The sequence below is a fragment of the Podarcis raffonei genome, chromosome 11, assembly GCF_027172205.1.
Source record: "Podarcis raffonei isolate rPodRaf1 chromosome 11, rPodRaf1.pri, whole genome shotgun sequence".
Lineage (NCBI taxonomy): Eukaryota > Metazoa > Chordata > Lepidosauria > Squamata > Lacertidae > Podarcis > Podarcis raffonei.
Window position 1 is genome coordinate 1,800,601 of NC_070612.1, and position 25,568 is coordinate 1,826,168.

At 48.4% G+C, this 25,568-nt stretch overlaps 1 protein-coding gene across 4 annotated transcripts in view; it reads right to left on the reverse strand.

Moving 5' to 3' along the window:
* Positions 1-25,568, reverse strand: part of CNTFR (ciliary neurotrophic factor receptor) — a 452,372-nt gene that overhangs the window by 263,025 nt on the left and 163,779 nt on the right. The window contains exon 1 of one of the 4 annotated variants that reach the window (XM_053408067.1): positions 22,468-22,630. The exons of the other annotated variants lie outside the window; for them this stretch is intronic. The gene's annotated coding sequence lies outside the window, so the exon portion shown is untranslated. Of the gene's footprint in view, positions 1-22,467; positions 22,631-25,568 lie in introns of those variants that run through there. 4 annotated transcript variants of the gene reach the window in all.

Sequence of the window (25,568 nt, forward strand, 5' to 3'; positions counted from 1 at the left end):
TGTCTGCTTTATATACATTATTGACACAATGGGCCCCACGTGATTGGCTAATTCCGGGATTCTCCTGTAGGCCAATCAGGTTGCGGATTCATTTCCACCCGGAGTTGGATTGGGTGGCTCCTGTGGACCAATCAGACTGCTGCATTCTGGATCCCATTGTTCTAGGACCAATCAGACTGCTGCCTTTTGGATCCTATTCAACTCAGTACATAACAGATGGGATAATCAAGACAAAGGGGCTATCCGAGCACCCTGGAGTATCATAGACTCATAGAATGGTAAAATTGGAAGGAACCCAAGAGTCACCTAGTCCAGCCCCCTGCAATGTAGGAATCACAGCTAAAGCATCCTTTGCAGACAGCCACCCTACCTCTTCTTAAAACCCCCCAAGGAAGGAGAGCCCACCACCTTTGAAGGAAGTCTGTTCCACTATCTTAACAGCTCTGGCCACCAGAAAGCTCTTCCTAAGTTTGAGTTGGAAACACTTTTCTTGTCACTGGAAGCCCCTGGGTTCAGGTCCTACCATCTAGATCAAGCTTGCTTCCTCTTTGGCAGGCACAGGCAAACTCCAGATGTTTTGAGACTACAATTCCCATCATCCCTGACCACTGGTCCTGTTAGCTAGGGATGATGGGAGTTGTAGTCCCAAAACACCTGGAGGGCCAAGTTTGCCAATGCCTGCTCTTCAGTCACAGTTATTAGAGAGGGAGTGCTGTTTTCCTTTCCACACTAATGGGAGGATGTTCCTGCACTGAGATGGTGATTATGAGGATGATTAAAATGTGTAGATCTCACAGCATAAAATTACAATCGACATTTTGTGGCTTCATGGCTGCAGCCCCATCTTCAACACACCCTCATGTTCCTCCAGCCAGCAAATTTTGGAGTGATGAGTATGTGCACTGGGAAAGCCCTTTCAGGTGTGTGCGTTTATTGTGGAATTGTAATCTTGTAAGAGTCTAGGCCCCTTCATGGATCACTGCCTCGCCGTGGCGAAGGGGCTTGAAGAACTCAGAGAAGCTATGAACTACGCCGAGCAGGGCACACAAGATGAATAGGTCATAGTGGAGAGTTTTGACCAAACGTGATCCACCTGGAGGAGGAACCGGCAAGCCACTCCAATATCCTTGCCAAGAAAACTCCATGGACAAAGACAAAGACAACAACAAGAGTCTAGGAGGTTGTAAGAGGAACTCTTGGGAGAGGCAGTAATGCTCCTGAACACCAGTAGCTGGAAACCACAAAAGGGGAGAGTGTGCTTGCCCTTGCTAGCTCAAATCCCTGAGAGAATTGAGCGCTGGACTAGATGGGCCTCATCCAGCAGGCTATTTTTGCACTCTTAGGTTCTCAGCTATCACGAGGAAGCGTTGCCTGCAGCTAATGCTTGCTGTCGTGGGCAGCATTTTGACTCAGCGCCTTTGTCTCTCGCTCCTCTGAACGAAGCTTTCCAAACTGACAGCTTCCACCGGTCAGAGGGAAGCAGTGCGAAAAAGACATCTCCCCAAACCGCCAACCTCTCCACACAGAAACCCAAATGATGCATGTACAGAAATACAAATATTGAGGCTTCACTCTGGATCTTTCTATTTTTGAGGAAGAGAAGGAAAAGCGGGGGGGGGGGGAGAGAGATAGTAAAGCCCAATTGCACCTTTTGCAGGGGCTTGCTTCCAAGAATTCTGTGTGCACATGAATATTGTGCATACCCAAATCGTCAGTGCCACCCTGCACCTAGCGGGTGTGGAAGAGAGAGAGAAAAAATCTCTAATCACCCCAGAAAGCTTAAAAGCGAAGTGGAGAGCTTAAAAAGCTCTTTCAAAGATGGCCAGATTAGTGGCAAAAATAAGAGACTCTTCTTTGTGGAAGAGTGGAGATCCTTTTTTGTTTTTTGGACTATCTGTGAAAATATTATAAAGGTAAAGGTAAAGGGACCCCTGACCCTTAGGTCCAGTCGTGGCCGACCCTGGGGTTGCAGCACTCATCTTGCTTTACTGGCCGAGGGAGCCGGCGTACAGCTTCCGGGTCATGTGGCCAGCATGACTAAGCCGCTTCTGGCGAACCAGAGCAGTGCACGGAAATGCAATTTACTTTTCTGCCGAAGTGGTACCTATTTATCTTCTTGCACTTTGACGTGCTTTCGAACTGCTAGGTTGGCAGGAGCTGGGACTGAGCAACGGGAGCTCACCCCGTCGCGGGGATTCAAACCGCCGACCTTCTGATCAGCAAGCCCTAGGCTCTGTGGTATAACCCACAGCGCCACCCGCGTCCCTCAAAAATATTATAGTCAAATGAAATTGCAGGCAGGACTTGAGATACAAGCAAAAGAATGAGAATGAGGAAGGAATGTAGGGTAGGATACATGTTACATTTAAGGCAGCCGATAAAGGATTTGAACAGAAACATCATGGAAGAAGGGGTGGGATGGGAAGTCAACATGTTACGGGAGTATGGTATGGAAACGGAATTGAACTTGATAAATTGTATGAAAATCAATAAAGCATTATTTTGGGGGGTGGGGCTCTTTTCGTGCAGGGTAGCTGTCTGCCTTGCTGGAGGGGGGGGGCAAGGCCCTCTCAGCATGCCAAATCTGGAAGCCTAGAGATGCCCGTGTGAGATCCCACAGGATCTCCAAAACACCCCAGAGCTGATTCAACCCCTGGGAATGTCTCCCACCTGAAACCCCAGAGGGCTATTGCTCCCAGTCAGTGGAGAATACTGGGCAGGGTGGACCAGCGATCCTCTGAACCATTCCTTTCCCCTTTCCTTTCCCACATGCACCCAGATCAGCTGTGCAACACACACACACACACACACACACACACACACACACACACACACAGGGTCCTCTCTCTCCCTACCTGCAACTTCTTCCTGCCCCTCCAGCCCAAGAACAAACCATCTCTGGTGGCCTTGATTTGCTAAATCAACTCTCTTTCAAGGCCACCTGTAATAACGGCGGCATGGAAAATTGACATTCCTCCTGCTTCTCATCAGCCCCGGCACTGTTTGTTTGTGAATTAATAACTCTGATGCTTCGCTGAGTTATCGATCTCCCCCTCTCCGCACAACGGCAAAATGCAAAAAAACAAATTAATGAGAAGATGATGGCAAAGCTCTAATGAACTTGCGCAGAGTCGATCAACAGGATCAGGGCAAGGTATCTGTGGCGGCGGGCGATGGGGAGGGGGAAAGGAAAGGGAGCCCAAAAGAAATCTGGGTTCGGACTTCCCAAAAATGTGGGACGCCGAAGGAAAACATCTGGCCTCTCCTTTGTCCTCAAAAATGCTGGGGAAACTCAAGGGCTAAGAGAGACTGAGTGACAGAGCAGGATGTCCTGGGTTCAAGTTTACACTTGGGTCTGAAATCTGGGTGGATCTGAAATCTAGGATTGCAGACAGTGAGGTCAGAAGGAAAGGAAATGGAGAAAAGGAGAGACTATCACCACAGACAAACCTAGACAGCATCTTAAAAAGCAGAGACATCACCTTGCCAACAAAGGTCCGTATAGTTCAAGCTATTGTTTTCCCAGTAGTGATGTATGGAAGGGAGAGCTGGACCACAAAGAAGGCTGGTAAAATGCGGTCTTGACTTTGCTACCACTCAGTGGATTTGTAACTGGCTGACTGACCGAACCCAAAGGGTGCTCATCAATGGTTCCTCTTCATCCTGGAGAAGAGTGACTAGTGGGGTGCCACAGGGTTCTGTCTTGGGCCCGGTCTTATTCAACATCTTTATCAACGACTTGGATGATGGACTCAAGGGCATCCTGATCAAATTTGCAGATGACACCAAACTGGGAGGGGTGGCTAACACCCCAGAGGAGAGGATCACACTTCAAAACGACCTTGACAGATTAGAGAACTGGGCCAAAACAAACAAGATGAATTTTAACAGGGAGAAATGTAAAGTATTGCACTTGGGCAAAAAAAATGAGAGGCACAAATACAAGATGGGTGACACCTGGCTTGAGAGCACTACATGTGAAAAGGATCTAGGAGTCTTGGTTGACCACAAACTTGACATGAGCCAACAGTGTGACGCGGCAGCTAAAAAAGCCAATGCAATTCTGGGCTGCATCAATAGGAGTATAGCATCTAGATCAAGGGAAGTAATAGTGCCACTGTATTCTGCTCTGGTCAGACCTCACCTGGAGTACTGTGTCCAGTTCTGGGCACCACAGTTCAAGAAGGACATTGACAAACTGGAACGTGTCCAGAGGAGGGCAACCAAAATGGTCAAAGGCCTGGAAACGATGCCTTATGAGGAACGGCTAAGGGAGCTGGGCATGTTTAGCCTGGAGAAGAGGAGGTTAAGGGGTGATATGATAGCCATGTTCAAATATATAAAAGGATGTCACATAGAGGAGGGAGAAAGGTTGTTTTCTGCTGCTCCAGAGAAGCGGACACGGAGCAATGGATCCAAACTACAAGAAAGAAGATTCCACCTAAACATTAGGAAGAACTTCCTGACAGTAAGAGCTGTTGGACAGTGGAATTTGCTGCCAAGGAGTGTGGTGGAGTCTCCTTCTTTGGAGGTCTTTAAGCAGAGGCTTGACAACCATATGTCAGGAGTGCTCTGATGGTGTTTCCTGCTTGGCAGGGGGTTGGACTCGATGGCCCTTGTGGTCTCTTCCAACTCTATGATTCTATGATTCTATGATTCTATGATTCTAAGGCTGATTGCTGAAGAATGGATGCTTTTGAATTCTGGTGCTGGAGGAGACTCTTGAGAGTCCCATGGACTGCAAGAAGATCAAACCTCTCCATTCTGAAGGAAATCAGCCCTGAGTGCTCACTGGAAGGACAGATCCTGAAGCTGAGGCTGCGAGACTTTGGCCACCTCATGAGAAGAGAAGACTCCCTGGAAAAGACCCTGATGTTGGGAAAGATGGAGGGCACAAGGAGAAGGGGACGACAGAGGACGAGATGGTTGGACAGTGTTCTCAAAGCTACCAGCATGAGTTTGACCAAACTGCGGGAGGCAGTGGAAGACAGCAGTGCCTGGCGTGCTCTGGTCCAGGGGGTCATGAAGAGTTGTACACGACTAAATGACTAAGCAACAACAATCGCCACAGATGCTCATGGTTGCTCCATGGCGGATAGAGCATTCTGAGAACAGTCTGCCTTGGTTTTTTTTTACATTTATATCCCACTTTTTTATTCCCAGGAGGTCTAGGTGCTGCACATGGCTCTCCCACCCGCCTCATTTAATCCCACAACAGCCCTGTGGGGCAGTGACTGGTTCAAGGTCACACCCAGGGAGGTTCAACCTGGTCTCGCACCTGGAGCCAGTCATGGCACAACACCGCGGAAATGTGGCTCTGTGGGTTGCAGTGCAAATGCCGCTTCCGGAATGGGCACAAGATGTAGGTCACAACTTTATGAAGGAAGATTGGGAAAAATTATGGAAAACTGATTTAAAATTCACAGATTGTTCCCTATTGAAGGAGATTTACATGAAGATGTTGTACAGATGGTACAGAACACCGGTGCAGTAAGGGAAAATGTACAAAACTAGTTCAAATATATGTTGAAAATGTAAGGAAAAGGAAGGGACGTTTTATCATATGTGATGGGATTGTAAGGTAATTAAAAATATTTGGGAAATGATATACAATGAATTGAAGAAAATGTTCCATCTAACATTTGTTAAAAAACCTGAAGCATTTTTGTTAGGGATTGTAGGGAAAGACCTGCCAAAAAAGTTGAAAAACATTTTCATGTATGTGACAACGGCCACGAGAGTTCTGGTAGCACAAGGATGGAAGACTGAAGAAACCCCAACTAAAGAATCATGGCAAGAAAAATTGAGGGACTATGCAGAACTGGCAAAACTGACATATAAACTACGGGACAAGGATAACTGTGACTTTAAAGATGAATGGGAACCCTTTACAAAGTATCTGAAGATGCAACAAAGTGAACTGGACTCCTTGGCAGGTTTTGAATAAACATTCAGAAACTTTTTATTGATAACAATCAGCTAAATAGTTTGAGGATCTATACAACTTTGTAACATGCAGAAAACAGCATTCTTAGAGAAACCAAAGACTGGAACTGAGGGAAGCCGGGGGGGGGGTGAGGGTGGGGGGGTTTTGTGTGGGAGGGTGGGGGGAGGGAGGAAAAATGGAGGGGGGAACAAGGATGATATGTTTTCGGATAATATGCTTCCCAGTCTTCCTCCTCAAGAGAGCCAGCCAGGGTCTGATCCTGCAACTGTCTGCATGCAAAGCTACGAGCACTGGCTATTCTTCTACCGCTCTCCACGGCATATTGTTGTGAACCGGGATGTTCAAATCTGACAAATGCGAAAGATCTGAAAAGAAACGGGCTTCTTTGTGTTGGTGAGAAGATGAAAGTTCATTTGTCGCAAATTAGGCCTGATATACCGTATTTTTCGCTCTATAACACGCACCAGACCATAACACGCACATAGTTTTTAGAGGAGGAAAACAAGAAAAAAAATATTCTAAACGAAATAGTGATATATGATTTTTGTGGTTCATGCTGTGGCCACAGACATGTGATTTGACAGTGAGTTTGGAGTAGCCCAATGCAAAAATCCTGAGGATCCATGTGGATCCATGCTTTGTAACCACGGAGGAGGAAAGGAAGGGGAACCATGGATCCTCTGCTCACGACTGCAGCAGATCCCCCCCGCCACCCCCAGGCATTCGCTCCATAACACGCACAGACATTTCCCCTTACTTTCTAGGAGGAAAAAAGTGAGTGTTATGGTGCAAAAAATACGGTAAATGAGATTACCGGCTAAAGCAAGCTCAGAGCTCCAATACGTACAATGGCCATCTGTCCTGGATGCCTTAGTTGAGATTCCTGCATTGCAGGGGGTTGGACTAGATGACCCCTGGGTCCCTTCCAATTCTACAATTTTATGATTCCATGATATGTAAGAGGCTTATATTTTGAGAGCTGCATTGTTTTCTACTTTGTGGGTGCCCCGTGGTCATACGATAAAGCAGTTGTGTTCTGCGTTGTAAACCAAGCACTGCTAGGAGCTGCTTCTAATTGTTTTCCGATGAATAAAATAATTGGGATGGCATGAGCAAATACTGAAAGTGTGGCCCAGAGAAGGAAGTTTGAGAACCGCTGGGTATGCAGAGACCCCAGGGGGTGACAGGGAGAAGAAGCCCGCGAGACAGTTGCTCTTTGCTGCCAATTCTGCCGGCTTCCCTTTGCAAATCCTGTAATTTTACACTTCTCCGCGCAGCAGTGAGCCTCCGGCAAGCACTGGGCCTGCTGAGCCCGCTCTCCTCTGCAGAGGACCTCCTCACATCGATTATGTGCAGAGCCAGGTGTGCGCCTGTTGCATTTTCCAACAATTGAAGCAACAGAAGGACACCTTCTACCTTCCTTTGCACAGGCCTGCCGCGAGGCTGGATGGGGCTCTTTGGAGGAATGCCCCCCGCCAGCAACTCTCGCAGGACCCTTTAGAATCACAGAACCATCAGAGTTGGAAGGGAACCCCAAGGGTCATCTAGTCCAACCCCGTTTGCAAAGCAGGAATTCCAACAATTCCTTCTAAACTGCTCAGGAACCTGCAAAACCCAATTAAACCATAATGGGATGAGGGTACCGGCTGACCACAGGTAATGATGCCACTGTCACATCCATGGAAAAGAAATAAAATTATTGCCCTTTGGCGAAGCCACCCCAGACTCAGCACCCTGTCAAGTGAGGGCAGGTGACGAGGGGTGATGTCAAGGGCAAGTTAATGGCAACATTACCTGCCCCGAAGCCATGTAAATTTTACTTATTTCTTTGTCAATACATTTATATCCCACCTTTTCCGAAAGAGATCAAGGCAATGAACATGGTTTTCTCCTTATTCAGTCCCCACAACAACCCTGTGGGCAACAGGCTGAGAGGCAGCGACTTGGCCCAAGGTCACCCCTTTAGCTTCATGACCAAGCCAGAATTCGAACCCTGGCCTCCCAGGTCCTGGTCTGCCGCTCTAGCCACTGCACCGCCCTGCGTCTTGCCACCCTTCCAAGCTATTTCTTCTCCGTCACATCAAGCCTGTGCTTTTGCTTTCCTCTGTATTTCCCTAACCACTATGCCGCACTGCCTCTCTGCGTAAAATGGGGAGGGGGCTGCTGTAAGCAAATGAAATTATAAATCCTACTGGCCCAAGCCAACTAGTGCAAGAGAAGGGTGTCAGAAAATAGCACAGGCCCTTAAAACATTCTTCCTCCTTCCCCTGGGGGCGATTTAAATGACCCCCTCTCCGGACAAGCTTGCAAGGTACATATCTTGGCCAATCCTTCCTTCCCTCTGCCTCACTCTCCTCCAGTTTCTCTTTTCATCTTATTCACATTTCCTATCTGTTAAGAGATTTCCTCTGTCCCTCCTGGAGGAATCGGGCCAGTTAAGAAACACTAATGTAAAGCAAATAAGGAATGCCTTTCGGGGGAATCACAGCTCCCCGACAGCAATCAAACTTAAACATGCCATTTACCAGGCCCGGCCGAAGGAACCTCTCACTGCACAGAACTTGGCTGCTATCGCTGCACCGCTCATTTGCAGAGTGCCGGTTCTCAGGCGGAGAGAGGCCATAATTTTTCTGCCCTCATACAATCCCAGAGTCTCCGTCCGCAATAAATTATGTGAATTTGGCTTGCCCTGGTGGAGTTTGGATTTGCAACGCGTTGGGAGAGGAACGGCTGGGTCATGAAGCATCGCATGCGCGTGGGGGACGTCCGATAAACGTGGAGGAGCAGAAAGGGCCTGAGAACAGAGATGTCTGGAAATCTTAGTAACGGGGGGATACCAGAGGTCATCCAGCCCAGTCTACCACCGACATCCCGCAACGGCCGGTACAAAAGAGTCCTTGGGAAAACCAAGCCTTCCATAGTTCAGGTGAGATTTGACTGCATTTCTTGCTGCCTAGGAAACACCAGCCTTCCCACGAGATCAGCGGGGCGAATGTGGCCCTCCAAGCCTCTCCGCCTGGCCCTCAGGATTTTTCAGAGGCCACACCCCTTCCAAAGCCAAGCCCCCCATCTCCAGGCCACACCCCTCAAAGGCCCCACTCTGCCCCACCTTTGCCCAGATGCAAATGTGTCACTGAACTGCGATAACATCTGGATGAAGAGATGATGGACCCCAGCTGGAGTCCTGTGTCCAGTCCTGGGGCACCCCAGATTAAGAAGGAGATTGACAAGCTGGAAGGTGAACAGAGGAAAGTGACCAAGATTGTCAAGGGCCTGGAAACCAAGCCTGATGAGGAATGGTTGAAGTTAAAGCTATGGTTTTCCCACTAGTGATGTATGGAGGTGAGAGCTGGACCATAAAGAAGGCTGATCACCGAAGAATTGATGCTTTTGAATTCTGGTGTTGGAGGAGACTCTTGAGAGTCCCATGGACTGCAAGAAGATCAAACCTCTCCATTCTGAAGGAAATCAGCCCTGAGTGCTCACTGGAAGGACAGATCCTGAAGCTGAGGCTCCAAGACTTTGGTCACCTCATGAGAAGAGAAGACTCCCTGGAAAAGACCCTGATGTTGGGAAAGATGGAGTGCACAAGGAGAAGGGGACGACAGAGGAAGAGATGGCTGGACAGTGTTCTCGAAGCTACCAGCATGAGTTTGACCAAAGTGCAGGAGGCAGTGGAAGACAGGAGTGCCTGGCGTGCTCTGGTCCAGGGGGTCACGAAGAGTCGGACACGACTAAATGACTAAACAACAACATGAGAGCCATCTTCAAATATCTGAAGGGCTGTCACATGGGAGAGGGAACAAGGTTGTTTTCTCCCCCTCTTGAGGGTAGGACATGAACCAATGGCTTAAAGTTCCAAGATAGGAGATTCCAGCTAAACATCAGGAAAAACTTTGTGACAGGAAGTGCTGTTCGGCAGTGGAATGGTCTCCCTTGGGATGTGGTGGACTCTCCTCCCTGGTGTGATGGCCTGGGTCTCTGGCTTGGGCTCAGCAATCAAAAAACAATGGGAGAATGACATAGGCTATGAGATTAACCCCACTCAATGGACCAGAATGTGGTCTAAACACCCCTTCAAATCCATATCAACGAAAAGAAAATAACTCACTTTGAAACTCACCTACAGGTGGTACCTAACACCAAGTAAACTAGCGCTAATACGCCCAGGAACCTCACCAAAATGCTGGAGAGGGTGCACCTCCACAGGCACATACCTCCACATGTGGTGGGAGTGCCCCAAAATCCAACTATTCTGGAAAACAGCCACACAAGAAATATGTAAAATAACTAAGCAAGTATTAGACATCACCCCAGAATTGGCCCTACTAAACATCTTCCAAGACAACAATGCCCATTTACACCACAAAGAACTCATAACCCACCTACTTTCAGCAGCCAGAAACACCATAACCAGACACTGGAGAGACCTGTCAGGAGCAAGCATGGACCAATGGTACCAAATAGTATGGGAAACAGCCCTACTAGAAAAATTAACCAATAAACTGAAACTGACACAGGGACAAGCAGAAGAAGATGCCTTCACCCCGGTATGGCTCCCCTTTATCACATACACAGCCCATCAAGACGACGACAATAATCCACCAACAGCATACAAATCAATATGGCTAACCTGATCCAAAACACCCACCCACCTCACTCACACACGAAAACAAAGATCACCACAGCCAATCACAAACAAGCAACCACACCCCAGGCCAACCCCAACCTCTCTCACCACCAAAGGAACACAAGTGAACAGAACAAGCAGTGCTGACACCAAACCCTACATACATTAAGCATAACAGAAACATCGCCACCCGACCCCACCCCCACCCATCTTCCCTCCCTCCACCTTTTTCCCCCCCTCCCCCTAATGTCTCAACAAATGAAATGGATTTGTAAAAATGTTGCATGGAAAAAATATGAGAGACATTACACTTACTTCTGTAAAACAAGAAAATCTTTAATAATTTTTTTTTTAAAAAAAGAACCAGAGGAGTCTCAGTCTGCACCAGATCCTTTGCCTCAGGCATCATCTGAACCAAGTCTGGGGCTGATCCTGAAGAGTCCCAGTCTGCACAGGTTCCCCTGCAACAAGCACCAGCTGGGCCGAGTCAGGGGCCTGATCCTGCCCTGGCTCCAGATGCGGGGATGACCTCGTTGCCTCCAGCTGGGCCATCACTTACAGCTGCTCCACTACCGGTTGGGTCAGGGGAGGCTGAGGCGGCCTCTGGGTCTAGTAACCCACCGACATCTCCTGAGCTGCAGAGACTGAGGTCTGAGAGAAGGAGAGACTGAGGTCTGAGAGAAGGAGAGACCTGAGTACTTGCAGGAGGAATGCTCGCCTTTGGGCAAAACAGGGAGGTGAGTCGCCGAGGGATCAGGACCGGCCACTACCCCGACAAAGATAAAAGACTGTCAGACCCTGGCCCAGGTTGCGGGAGCAACATTGCTGTATGCTAGTTCCTGCCTGAGATCCTGTACCTGTCCTTGCCTGGTTTCCTGCCTCGTGTCCTGCCTTGGCCCTGTCAGACTGAGTCTTAGCAGAGCCTTTGGATTCTGGACTGGTCCTGGACCGTGTTTCACGGGTTACCCCCAGGCCCAACACACCTTGGAGGTTTTTAAACAGAGGTCAGGTGGACACCTATCAGGGATGCTCTGAGATTCCTGCATTGCAGAGGGCTGCACTCAGGGTCACTAACTACTCTAGGATTCTATGAATGAGGTACATTCAAACTGACACCAATCCCTTAAGGATTTATAGGAAGGGGAACTACTCGCGATTCAGTTTTGACACATGGATACCAGCAGCGGTTCAATTCCAACATCACACCCAAGTGCCGTTTGTAGTCCAACAGCAGTCAGAGGGCGCTTAGAAGGTACATTCCGATTATGTATTGCTCCTCCTGTACTAATATCCTTTTTTATGAACTTCTCCCATGCTTTATGGATGAACGGCACCACTCCCAGCTCCCTATCCTTGGCAGATGGCGTGCTGGTATTTTACATGCGCAAAGACGGTTGCGCTCTGTCCCAGGGGTCCTGTTTCACACTATTAAAGCGCTGTGATTAAAAAACAAAAAAACAAAATCCGTAGCTGTTGAAGCTCCGTAAGACAATTCTAAATTTGGCACTCCCCTCCTGCCTGTTCCAGGATTGTAAAACTCATCTAGTTATGCCTCGTTATTTCACATGCAAATGCTGTGAGCCATTTGTTGTGCTTCCATGGTGAAGAGGTGAAGGCCCCTTACGCCAAGCCAACCTACCAGCAAATTGAGAACCGGTATGTCTATCCCAAGTGGCAATGGGAGAGGTGCACTCCCCAGACACCTTTAATGGGAGACGGCAAGGATCCGAACCCAGAACTCTTTGCACTCCACTACTGACCCGTGGGTCTCTTCTTTGTGTAACTATGGAACTCACAGCTGCTGGAGGCAGTGACGGCCACCAACTTGGATGCCTTTAAAAGAGAGTTGGACAAATTCCTGAAGGAGAAGAGGGCTAGCAAAGACTACGAACCTGTTTCCCACAGGTATCTGCTTGGCCACTGTGAGAACAGGGTACTGGATTAGTTGGGCCATTGCAAGCTTTTTTAAATAATTTAATAATAATAATAATAATAATAATAATAATAATAATAATAATAATAATAATTTATTATTATTATTATTATTTGTACCCCGCCCATCTGGCTGGGCCTCCCCAGCCACTCTGGGCGGCTTCCATAGAAACCAAAAATACAAATTATGTTCCCTCTGAGCTCATTCAGCTTCCTCAATTTCGAATGGACTGGTTATCGGCAGGAGGGAGGAAATTGATCCCCCCCCCCACCTCCCACAGCAAGATTGGTGCATGATCGGAAGGTTGGCGGTTCGAATCCCCGCAATGGAGTGAGCTCCCATTGCTCTGTCCCAGCTCCTGCCAACCTAGCAGTTCAAAACCACACCAGTGGAAGTAAATAAATAGGTGCTGCTGTGATGGGAAGGTAAACGGTGTTTCCGTGCGCTCTGGCACTCGACACGTTCCTCCGTGCGCCAGAAGCGGTTTAGCCATGCCAGCCACATGAACCAGAAAACTATCTGTGGACAAACGCTGGCTCCCTCGGTCTGAATGCGAGATGAGCGCCACAACCCCATAGTCGCCTTTGACTGGACCGTCCAGTGGTCCTTTACCTTTTACCTTTAAGACACAGCCCAAGGCATTCTGAGGTACAGTGGTACCTCGGGTTAAGTACTTATTTCGTTCCGGAGGTCCGTTCTTATCCTGAAACTGTTTTTAACCTGAAGCACCACTTTAGCTAATGGGGCCTCCTGCTGCTGCCGGAGAACGATTTCTGTTCTCATCCTGAAGCAAAGTTCTTAACCCGAGGTACTATTTCTGGGTTAGCGGAGTTTGTAACCTGAGGTACCACTGTATTACCCACAAGTGGGCAGAAACCCCCTCTCTTTTCCCAGGGCCGCGTAACAACCTATCTCAAGAGCTGGCAAATGTTACTAGACGTCTCCATTTCCTGGGGACATTCCCCGGATTTACAAATCAGTCCCCTGACAAAATCCACCTATTTAGCAGGAAGTTGAAAAATGTCCCCGGATTCATTGAAAAAACCTGGTAAACCTTACTTTGCCTTTACCTTTTTACCAAGTTCCCACAGATAGTTCATCATTCTCAAGGCTGCATGGTCCCTTCAGTGAGGTAGAAAAGGGAGTGGAGGTCATATCATCTGGGAAGCCCAGGGCCTCCAGGCACACTGCCCAAGCTTGTGCCCCAGGAAGGTCACTTTGGTGATGCTAATTTTATTTATTAATTAATGGGTGATCAACAGGCATACTTTCTGGGAACTGGGTTGGGAAAAACTTGTGTGTTGCTGGGATGGGGCGCTGTGAAGTGTGCGGGGAGAAGCAGAGGCAAAACCAAGAACAAGCTACCAACCATCCCTAATTTTGGATTGACAGAACATTTCCGACGAGGAGAAGGGAATCACTGTTGTTGTGTTTTGTCACGGGTTGCTAAGTCTTTCTCTGTGGTGTGTGAAACATTGAATCTACCAAATAAATTCTACCCTCTCATCAATAACCTCACAATGGAAACTAACCGCAAAATCCTTTTGGAGAAAGAAACATAAAAATTATCTCAGACCTCGTTAATAACAGATATTGATTGGCTTAAGTGCGAGTCTATGTGTGTGCATAAATTACACGATAAAATCGATGGCGTTTTGCACTCCCCCCACCCTATCAAATTGCATTATTACAAAATCCCTCTGAAATTACAAAAGCCCCACTAAGAACGCCCCTGCCGATTGACAAAGCACACTAAGTCATCTCTTTTATTGTTTCTTAAGTCTATTACAAGGGGAACAGGCGCTTTAAATCAACTTAACAAAGACAACAGCCCCAAAATAAATCCTGGGATCAAAATTAAGATTATTGAACTTTACTAAGATATCATTTTTCTTTCTCAAGGTAAAGGGAATGGATGCAGCCACCAAAAACACATTACTGCACACCCCTCTGGGAAATTAATGTTTCTGAGCACCCCCGCACCCCCCCCCCCCAAGTCCCAACGGTGCCTGCACGGCCATTGCTCCCGGAGGATTCAAAGCATAATGGGAAAAGGGGGGAAAGCAGGATCCTGAGCACCCCTCTTCTGCCACATGCGCCACTGATCCAAGATGGTGCAGGACCTGGGTGCCCTGGGGCAATGCACTCCCCAAAAGACTCTGGGAATCTGCAAGAGGTGGGTTGCAGGAATTATCCTGCAGGGAGGGAATTTCTGCCCACCCCACAGATGGTTGGTGCAAAGCAGAAGACCTCCTGCATCTCCCTCTAAGCTGCCTGCAAACACAAAGAATGCAAAAGCCAGAAGAGATCTCAGTTTATAGCAGAAGCTCTGGAGAGAGGAAGGTTCTCCCCTGTAATTTTGCATTGTATGGCCCAGGAAGGTCAAGCGCAGAATATAATAAAATAATTAATAATAATAATAATAATAATAATAATAATAATAATAATAATAATAATTTATTATTTCTACCCCGCCCACCTGGATGGCCTTCCCCAGCCACTCTGGGTGGCTTCCAACAGAACATTAAAAACAGAATAAAACTTCCCTATGCAGGGCTGCCTTTGGATGTCTTCTAAAAGTCAGATAGTTGTTTATTTCCTTGGCATCAGATGGGAGGGCGTTCCACCACCACCGAAAAGGCCCTCTGCCTGGTTCCCTGTAACTTCGCTTCTCGCAGGGAGGGAACCGCCAGAAGGCCCTTGGAGCTGGACCTCAGTGTCCGGGCAGAACGATGGGGGTGGAGACGCTCCTTCAGGGATACTGGATAAAAGGAACCCCTCTGCTAGCTCCTGATGCTCCAATTCTGCCCCTCCTGCCCCTGCAAACCAAGGATGCCAAGCTGTGTGGAAGCTCCAATGCCGTGCCCAATTGGCAAGCCCAGCCTTGGTGGGCTCTGGCAGTAACCCTGCACAATAAAAAGGGGAAGAGAAAAGGAAAGGGTGGCACTGTGGGTTCAACCCCAGAGCCTAGGACTTGCCGATCAGGTGGTCAGCGGTTCGAATCCCCGCAACGGGGTGAGCTCCCATTGCTCGGTCCCTGCTCCTGCCAAGCTAGCAGTCTGAAAGTACATCAAAGTGCAAGTAGATAAATAGGTACCGCTCCGGCGGGAAGGTAAACGGCGTTTCCGTGCGCTGCTCTGGTTCGCCAGAAGCGGCTCACTCCTGCTGGCCACATGACCCGGAAGCTGTACGCCGGCTCCCTCGGCCAGTAAAGTGAGATGAGCGCCACAACCCCAGAGTTGGCCACGACTGGACCTAACGGTCAGGGGTCCATTTACCTTTTTAAAGGTAAAGGATCCCTGGATGATTATGCCCACTCAAAGGGGACTATGGGATGTGGCGCTCATCTCGCTCTCAGGCCGAGGGAGCCGGCCTTTGTCCACAGACAGCTTTCCAGGTCATGTGGCCAGGACTAAACCGCTTCTGGCGCAACGGGACACCGTGACAGAAACCAAAGCGCACAGAAATGCTGTTTACCTTCCCGCTGCAGTAGTACCTATTTATCTACCTGCACTGACGTGCTTTCGAACTGCCAGGTTGGCAGGAGCTGGGACAGAGCAATGGGAGCTCACCCTGTCACAGGGATTCGAACCGCTGACCTTCTGATTGGCAAGCCCAAGAGGCTCAGTGGTTTAGAGCACAGCGCCACCCACATCCTCCTGCACAATAGGGCTGGGCAATATATTATATATCACCAGCTAAGCATTGTCATATACAGTGGACGCTTGGGCTGCGAATGTGATCCGTGCGGAAAGCACATTCGCAACCCGCAGTGCCGCATCAGCGCATGCATGGGTTGTGATTTGGTGCTTCTGCGCATGCGCAAAGCACGATTTAGCGCTTCTGTGCAGGCGCCAAAACCCGGAAGTAACCTGTTCTGGTACTTCCAGGTTTGGCACGGTGCGCAACCCGAAATCGCGCAACCCAAAGCGTCTCTAACCCGAGGTAGGACTGTATATATATCCGATGTCTGAGATAAGGATGGAGCTGTTGAAGCATTGGCAAGCTTCACGGTTTTCCCCACACTGTGATTCTTGTATAGCAAACACACAAGCAAGATGATACATTGCCAGGTCAAAAAATTATGAAACTGCTATCATGATATGGACTTCCGACTAGTTTGGGACAATATATTGATATCGCCCTCCTGCGCACCATAACCAGAGACTACAGGCACTGCAGGAAGAAGGAGCCAAGCCGCACTCCAAGAGCTTAACGTTTAGTATTTCACAATGCTATTTCTGCAGGACTTGTTAAGTGCAGGGATTTTGCAAACAATTATGTTAGTTAAAGCCGTATTAGAGAAGGGCTGACATTTTATGTGTGTGTGTAATATATATCTTTATATGTGTAAACGCAAGCACATGTATAATTTACTTTCTTTGAGAGGTTTTGGAGAGGAAACTCCCAAGATAAACACAATGCAGAGAAAGTTTGAGGAAGGAAAAGAGGCAATCTCCAATTCTCCAGTCTGCTAGAAATATTTAAGAGTCAGCTAAATGGCAGATTAAGGAGAATGAGATGCAAAACATTTGACAGCTTTTCTTTTTTAAAAATAAAATAAAATCATATGCTTTTGTAATCTGCCTACAAATGGATTTCTTTTCCGAGTTAGCTCAGGGAGTCCCATTGAAGATAAATCTGAGAGGCAATTCTTATTACAAAGTGTGTGTACATTTAAAACAAATGTTTACGAGGGTGGCTGATAAATGAATTTAAACAGAAAAAGCCAAATGCAAAAGTAATTTAATACTCAAATATACGGATGCAAATATTATCTTGCTCTCTTGGCTTTCTTGGGATCGACAAGCTCTTTCGTAAAAAATGTGAACCATGAAAGGGGAAAGCCAGGACCAAAACCTTTCCTTCCAGAAGTGGATCCTTGCAGGAGCACGGCTGTATTCTCAGGCTCCCTTCCAGGCGGCCCAGAGAGACACATCTTTTTAAGAAGAAGAGTGACACAGTGTAATTGACAGGCCCTTTCAAAGTGGCAGTAAATAACACAGCATGTCTGCAGCAAAGTCGGAGGCTGCTGTAGATCAGCAACTAAAACTGATTTTATTTTTTTTAAAGGAAAAATATGTTTCTCACAAGGCACAGTGTGAAGTGAGGCATTTTTGCCATTGTTCATCTCTGGACAATGGAGAGCCTCTTGAAGGCTAATAGCCTGAGGTTGCCACCAGGCAAGGGAATAAATGTTTGTGTGTGGCTGCAGGCACGCACACACACACACACACACACACACAGAGAGAGAGAGAGAGTGTGTCTGTCTGTCTCCCCTGTCTCGGATTCAGTTTATTTGACTAGAGTGCTGGGTTCGGATTAGATACCCAGGTTCAGACACCTCGTCAGCAGCCAACAAGTATTTGTAATAATATTGCACATACAGGGTGTTCAAAGCAGACACGATGAAATTTCAACCACTTGATTTAGTTTCTGCAAGCAAGCAAAAGGCATCACTCTCTGCCTGCACGCGCACAACCTGGCCGCAATCTCCACAAAAACCCTGCAAGGTGGGCAAATATTCTTAGAATCATAGTTGGAAGGGACCACGAGGATCACCTCGTCCAGGGGTCAGCAACCTTTTTTCAGCCATGGGCCGGTCCACCGTCCCTCAGACCATGAACGAATTCCTATGCCCCACAAATAACCCAGAGATGCGTTTTAAATAAAAGAACACATTCTTCTCGTGTAAAAGCACGCTGATTCCCAGACCATCCGCGGGCCAGATTCAGAAGGCGATTGGGCCGCATCCGGCCCCCAGGTCTTAGGTTGCCTACCCATGGCCTAGTCCAGGAACCGTTTTGCCCAACGCGAGACTCGAACCCGGTCCATATTAAGAGAGATGGGAAGGGCAAGGCTGGGCAAAGCTTGCCCTAGGTCACTGGATGAGTTCAGCTGCTGAACAGGGGGCCTTGTAGCCATCAATCCAAACCACACTCTCTTGCTGGATGCCCTGCCTGTGAGCTCAGGGGTACAACATCTGGCTTGCATGTCCTGGGTCTTGGGTTCAAGAGCCCATGTTGAGCTTGGTGGACCAAAGGGCACAGCTGAGCTGCAGAGTGTCTGCTTTGCACCCAGACTGTCCCAAATACAACCCCAAACATCTCCAGGTAGAGTTGTCAATGTTGCCAGCATAAAACCTCGGAGACAGCCTCTGTCAGTCAAGTGTAAATAATAATAATTAATAATAATAAAAATTTTTATTTATACCCCGCCCTCCCCAGCCAGAGCCGGGCTCAGGGCAGCTAACACCAATAAAATAAAATCACAATAAAAACATAATAGGGGGAAAAGAGAGGAGGGGAACCAATTTAAAATGCAGGTTAACATGTAATTTAAAATGCAGCCTCATTTTAAAGTAGCTGATAAATCAAGACCATAAGGGGAGGGAAACACAAGGGTCACACCAAGTCCAAACCAAAGGCCAGGCAGAACAGCTCTGTCTTGCAGGCCCTGCGGAAAGCTGTCAAGTCCTGCAGGGCCCTAGTCCCTTGTGACAGAGCGTTCCACCACGTCGGGGCCAGTACTGAAAAGGCCCTGGCCCTAGTTGAGACCAATCTAACATCCTTGAGGCTTGGGACCTCCAAAGTGTTGTTATTTGTGGACCTTAAGGTCCTCCGTGGGGCACACCAGGAGAGGCGGTCCCGTAGGTATGTGGGTCCTAGGCTCATCTGTATGGGTACAAGGAAGAGTCCTACATTTCAGTCTTAAAGTCGACTGCAGCCAGGTGGGTTTTGCCTGCCTCCGTCCAGACACCAGATTGAGGGGCAGGATATTCACAAGCAGCCAAATAAACTGATCTACAAATGTTCCTGCCCGGCTCTTTTCATGCCAGCGAACGGCATTCAAAAGAACTTTATGTTTTGCCTCTCCAGAATATGGTAAGGTAATAAGTGGTCTTCTGAATCAAGCCCTCAACATGTCTAATCTGACCCTTCTAGGATGGAGGTCCATCTCCCATTTGTGGGGATCCTGCAGCCAATTAATCAGCCCGCACAGAGCAATTCTGGACACGGGCAAAGCTGTCCTTTCAAAGTGCTGAATTCAGCAGATCTCTCCCCAAATGATTCCCATTAACATAACAAATGGCTTTGCCAAGGCCTATTAGACAATCCTATCCCGGTATTAAAAAAAGAAAGAAAGAAGGGGCAATTAATGCCACAGTACATTCATATGTCTCCCATTTTTATGGCGATCAAAATTACTCCCAAGGGAGGAAGGAGCCCAGCTGGAACCCGTTCAGCCCAGATCCATGCAGACCCTTCTGCAAGCGAAAAAGTGCTCCATTCATGGGAGAAAGTGGCAAAAAGTGTCTTTTCTATGGGGCTTGGGAAGGAGAAATCCCAATCTTCGCTTAGCCACAAACCAAGCTTTTGCCTGGAGTCGGCTGTTGGAACATGCAAGAACCACAAACCGCACAATTCTGTCCCATTGTGTAGATGCAGTGATGGCCACTCGCTTTGATGGCTTTGAAAGGAAATCAGAAATTTTACAACGTAAGAACTTAAGAGCAAAAAAGAGGAAGCATTTGCCGACTTCTACTTAAACCACAGAGCCTAGGGCTTGCCGATCTGAAGGTTGGCGGTTTGAATCCCTGCGACGGGGTGAGCATCCCTGACAACTGGGTCCTGCTAGCTAGGGATCATGGGAATTGTAGGCCAAAAACATCTGGAGGGGTGAGGTTGAGGAAGCCTGCTATAGGATATGGCAGGTGTTAATATTGCACAGTCTAAAGTGCCTGGAAGCATAAGAGCTGACTCCTTTTGGAAGAAAATATTGTCTAGGCCCATAGAAATACTATTCAATGTTTTACCTGCAGAACATTCTTCACAACAGAATGAAAGCATCAAATGCACATCAAAGAACCCTAACCCTAACCCATAGAATATCTTGTGATGTCCAAAATAGGATCCGCATCTTAGGAAATCTGAAATAATTCAAACAGACCCAGAAGCTCTCCAGGTCTCTCTCCCCCCACAGCCCTGTTTACCTGGAGAGCTTCATTTACATCCTCACTCCACAGAGTTGGAGAGAGAACAAGGAACCAATGGCAATTTGCAATTCAGTACCTCCATCACCTGATCTAAGGTTACACACTCATGTATTAGCTAGCAGGAAACAACAATTAGCTAATTATCAACTCAGCAAGAACTCAAAGTCCACTTAGAAAACTACTGTGGACAAAGCCCAATGTTAGTAACACACATTTTTGAACCACCGTTAATACCCAGGCATTTTCATTTCAGTGCGAATTAAACCAATTATACTTAACATAGTATACACAAGCCTCTCCTGCGTCTGCAGGAGGAGTCAGGCATGGTGGAAACCATAAAATGATGCCTCACTAGCAAGACCAACCAGTATTTATGGACCCCCGAGGATAGTACAGTCATGCCTTGGTACTTGTACGTTTTGGCTCCCTAACGCCACAGACCTGGAAGTAAGTGTTCTGGTTTGTGAACGTTTTTTGGAAGCCGAACATCCAACGCAGCTTCTGCTTGACTGCAGGAAGCTCCTGCAGCCAATCGGAAGCCGCGCCTTGGTTTTCGAACAGTTTCGGGAGTCGAATGGACTCCCAGAACGGATTAAGTTTGAGAACCAAGGTACAACTGTAAATGGAACCTGTGTTCAGGGGCAGTTTATCCCGGAAGGAAGATGCCGTTTTCACACCCTCCTCATGAATCACCTGGAGACATCTGGCTTGACCACTGTTGAAAGGACACCAGACAGAGAGTAGAGATGATCCTACATTCGTAGATGCTGCCATAAGGAAGCATCAGGAAGCTTCCAGCCAACAGGATCAAAACAAAACCTCTTTTTCAAGGAGGGAGGCTGAGACTCCTGAATCGCTTGACTGGTGACCCTTTCGGCCCTCTCTGCCATGGACGGCTTTCACCCTCCTGTCAACATGGAAGGTCCCTTTGTGTGGCAGCATCAGTTATTTGCAGCGCTATGGAGAAAGGTCTCTTGTTGGGAAAGCAACGGTGAAGAAGGAAGGAGACCCAGGAAAGAAGGGGGGGAGAGAGCATCCGAAATGGCTGGCAATTGTGGAAAGGGAAAAAGGCAAGAAGAGAAGGAAGATGCAGAAATGTGATTCGAAATAGGGAGGTTGCATGTCCGAGGTGGAGAAGGTCTCCCTAATCGGAATACGGAGTTTGGACTTAAAACAGTTTCTCTTCATCCTTTTGGGTCATGCGATAGGATGCGAATTTCTTTTATAAACATTCAAACAGAAGTAGAATCCTTCCTTGGTTTTGCTCGTATAGTTCTCGGAAATCATGCAAATATATTTTAAAAAGAGCTTACCGAATATGGTGGCTTGAAACAGAGAGAGAGACCCGGGTTCAAATTAGATGGGAGCAGATATTCCCCCATAACTGTTTCTGATTTTCTCCCTGGCTTCCCTCAGATCCACCTGCTGGACCCACCACCTCCGAGTTATACTGGGAGCTATATCCTGCACTTTTCTCCGTCAGGGACTCAAGGAGACTTACAGATAAAATAGAAAGAGCTTAAAACATAGGGGGAAGGAGCAATAAATAAACATGAATGGAATAGGAGAGTGAGAGAAAGAGAGAGAGAAACAAAATTCATAGAATTTTAAGAGCTGGAAGGGATTCCCAGGGGTCATCTAGTCCAGCCACCTGCAATGCAGGAATCTCAGCTGACAGATTCCCATTCAACCTCTGCTTAAAAACCTCCAAGGAAGAAGAATTCACTCAAAGAAATCATCACAGCAGTTAGTTCTCAAAAGCCCGTTGGAAAAAGAAAGTTGGACAACAAGGAGGGAGCTGGTCTGGTTTCCCTAGGCAGGGAGTTCCAAAGTTGCCTGGGAGCAGCCACCACCAAGAAGGCCCTCTCCTGCGTCCCCACCCATCACGCCTGCGAGGGTGGTGGGACCAAGCTTGGCTCTGTGATGGCAAGAGGGAGAGCCGCTGCGACGGAGATACAGACCAGAGGTTGACTTGCCAAGACAATGGGCCGTCTGAGTCCAGCGCTCCACCGAGGTCTTTCTAGGGTTCCTGAAATCGTCAGGAGGGAGTCTGATATGGCAGCTGACAAGTCCAGCCACTCAGACCCTGCAGGGAATCTGCTCCTCTTCCAACTGATACAACTTAGCTAGACCCAGGCATTAACCGGGGTCCACTTTTGACAGCGCCCGGCGAGAGGGCAAACTGAGCTCAGAAGAGCAGGCAAGGAGATGGAACAGGGAACCGGACTCAAAAGAGGAGCGTGTTCCTGCCTCGAGAAAACCTTCCCCTTGCAAAACCAAAAAGGACCCCCTGCGCACACAAACACACACGTTCTGGCCTTTCCTGGGATGACGTGCATCGTCCAAGGTTGCGCTTGGGACCCGCAGGCCAAAGCATGCTCCCCGGGAGAGTGGCACGGCTCCCTTGCCAAAGCTCAGCTCTGAACAACAACAAGCAGAGCGTCCAAGTGATTGCTCAACAGAGTGCAAACAGGGTCTGGGGACATGAGGACATTAAGGAGAGCATTCTGGATCCGGCCAGAAGCCCATCTAGTCCTGCACCCTGGACAACTCAGAGTGGACAACTTGATGTCCAGGATCCGGGAACAAGAGCCCTTTCCCCTCCTGCATTTTCCAGCAATGGGCATTTGGGCGTATTTCTGCCTCTGAACTAGGAGCCACCAATAGTCCTCTCTCAAATAGCTTGTGTGATTATTTCTTAAAGCCGCCTAGGTTGGTGGTGAGCACTACTTCCTGCAGCAATTAATAATAATAATAATAAAAAAATAAAATAAAATAAAATAAAATAAAATAAAATAATAATAATAATAATAATAATAATAATAATAATAAATAAATTTTATTTATACCCTGCCCAGAGCCAGGCTCAGGGTGGATAACACCAATAAAAGCACAGTAAAAACATGATTGGGGGGGGCAATTTAAAATACAGGTTAAAATGCAATTTAAAATGCAGCCTCATTTTAAAAGTAGCCCATAAATCAAGACCATAAGGGGAGGGAAACATAAGGGTCAGACTGAGTCCAAACCAAAGGCCAGACGGAACAGCTTTGTCTTGCAGGCCCTGCGGAAAGATGTCAAGTCCTGCAGGGCCCTGGTCTCTTGGGACAGAGCATTCCACCATGTCGGGGCCAGTACTGAATAGGCCCTGGCCCTAGTTGAGACCAATCTAACCAAATTGTGACTTGGGACCTCCAAAATGTTGTCATTTGTGGACCTTAAGGTCCTCCATGGGGCATAGCAGGAGAGGCGGTCTTGTAGCAGTGAGTTCCACAGTTGAACTACGCACTGCGTAAAGAAGTACCTCCTTTTCTCTGTTCCAGTTCCTCCAACGTGCAGCTTCATTGCATGTACAGAAGTTCTACTGCACACAAACATAAGAAACAGTTGCTGGATCAGGCCAATGGCCCCTCTGGTCCAGCCTCCTGTTTGCACGGTGGCCAAACAGATACACGTGGGAAACTAAGGAGCACAAGTGCAACTCTCCCCTCCTGTGGTTTCCGGAGACTGGGATTCAGAAGCATCGCTGCCTCTGATTGTGGAGGCAGAGTAGAGCCATCCAGGCTAGGAGCCCTCAAGAGCCCTCTCCACTTCCTCCTCCGTCTGCCGAATCCCAGTGTCCCATAGACGGTCCAGTCTACGGGCGATCAAAGTCCCGGCTGAGGATGTTGGGACCGGGGGCAAGTAGCGGGTGGGAGCAGGACCGAGAGTCCAGAAGGCAGGAGTCCAAGGGTCAGGAAACCAGGAGTCACAAAGTCAAGGGTCCGAGGGTCGAGGAGTAAGGAGTAACGAAGTCAAGGGTCCGAGGGTCGAGGAGCAGGGAGTCACGAAGTCAAGGGTCCGAGGGTCGAGGAGCACAGAGTCACAAAGTCAAGGGTCCAAGGGTCAGGAATCATGGAGTCACAAGTCAAGGGTCCGAGGGTCAAAAAGTAGGGAGTCATGAAGTCAAGGGTTTAAGGGTTGAGGAGCAAGGAGTCAAGAAGTCAGGGATCCATGGGTCGAGAAGCAGGGAGTCAAGAAGCCGAGGTGCGAGGATCAAGAAGCAAGGAGTGACGAAGTCAAGGGTCTGAGGGTCAGGATGCAGGGAGTCACGAAGTCAGGGGTCTGAAGGTCGAGAACCAAGGAGTCTCAAAGTCAGGGGTCCAAGGGTCAAGAAGCAAGGAGTCACGAAGTTGAGGGTCTGAGGGTCGAGGATCAAGGAGTCATGAAGTCAAGGGTTCATGGGTCAAGAAGCAAGGAGTCAAGAAGCCGAGGATCAGGAAGCAAGAAGCCAAATGCAGCAAGGCCGGAATTGTGTTGCTGTGGCAAAGAGCCGAAGGGAAATGCTGACCTTATATCCCTTCCCGGCTCTTGCCACCAGGTGCTGTGAGTTACCAATCGGCCTCACCTGTGTGGCTGCGCCTTGCCTCTCCAGAACAAACTTAGGAAGGCCCCAGTCCCGCGAAGCCCTACTGGTCACAGGGCTTGGCTCCTGCACACACACCTGACACCCAGTTGCTGGAAACCATTGGCAGAGAGAGGGTTCTTGTGCTCAGATCCTGCTCCTTGGTTTCCCATCATGGGTTGGCTCCTGTGAGAAGAGGATGCTGGACTCGATGTGCCACTGGCCTGATCGAGCAGGCTGTTCTCTGGTTCTTATTGACACCCGGTTTTTGAGAGGGGAAGGAGAGTCACAGCCGAGGAAAGCATCCAGCCCGGGGCTGAGGGCAGTTGCTTTTCTCCCCTCCCTTCTCCCACATCGCCATTCCTAAGTCTAAGGCTGCATGGAAACCAAATGTGACAGGAGGGAAGTGACCTCTGGTCTGGGAACGGAGAGGAGGGTGGGAGCATTGTCCCAGCACCTGCCGGCCTGAACTCTGACGCTGACCTGCGAGGAGACCACGCAAGGGAGAGGATTCCAGAGGATTTTTGGCAGCGCTCGGCGCCCAGCGCTCCCTCTCGACAGCTCCTCTGGGCCCGGAGAGAGGCTCAGTGCATTAGATCAGCACGTGCAATAACGTGTGAGGCGTGAATGCCGTCATGTGTGTACTTGCGCGGGTCTCTTGTGGCTTCTCTGAGCCCA